Genomic DNA, 352 nt, shown 5'->3' on the forward strand with positions numbered 1-352 from the left:
TATATATATATATATATATATATATATATATATACACATGCATACATACATACATATATGCAGACATGTATATGTGTACACAGATGCATTTATACAAATACATATGCACACAGATACACACATGTATCAATCAGAACATGCAAATATAAGTATGTACATACTCACACATACACACAATCATGCATGCAAAGATACTTTAATTGTAGATGAGAACATAAGTAAATAACTCCATTTACAAACATAAATTTACATATATATTTACATATATATATATATATATAGATATGATATAGATATAGATATATAGATATATAAATATATATATATATATATATATATATATATATATATA

At 20.2% G+C, this 352-nt stretch overlaps 1 protein-coding gene across 2 annotated transcripts in view; it reads right to left on the reverse strand.

Moving 5' to 3' along the window:
• The window catches only part of LOC106877753 (protocadherin-18), a 215,124-nt gene that overhangs the window by 2,124 nt on the left and 212,648 nt on the right, over window positions 1–352 (reverse strand). The gene's annotated exons all lie outside the window — the stretch shown is intronic.

The sequence above is a fragment of the Octopus bimaculoides genome, chromosome 14, assembly GCF_001194135.2.
Source record: "Octopus bimaculoides isolate UCB-OBI-ISO-001 chromosome 14, ASM119413v2, whole genome shotgun sequence".
Classification (NCBI taxonomy): Eukaryota; Metazoa; Mollusca; class Cephalopoda; order Octopoda; family Octopodidae; genus Octopus; species Octopus bimaculoides.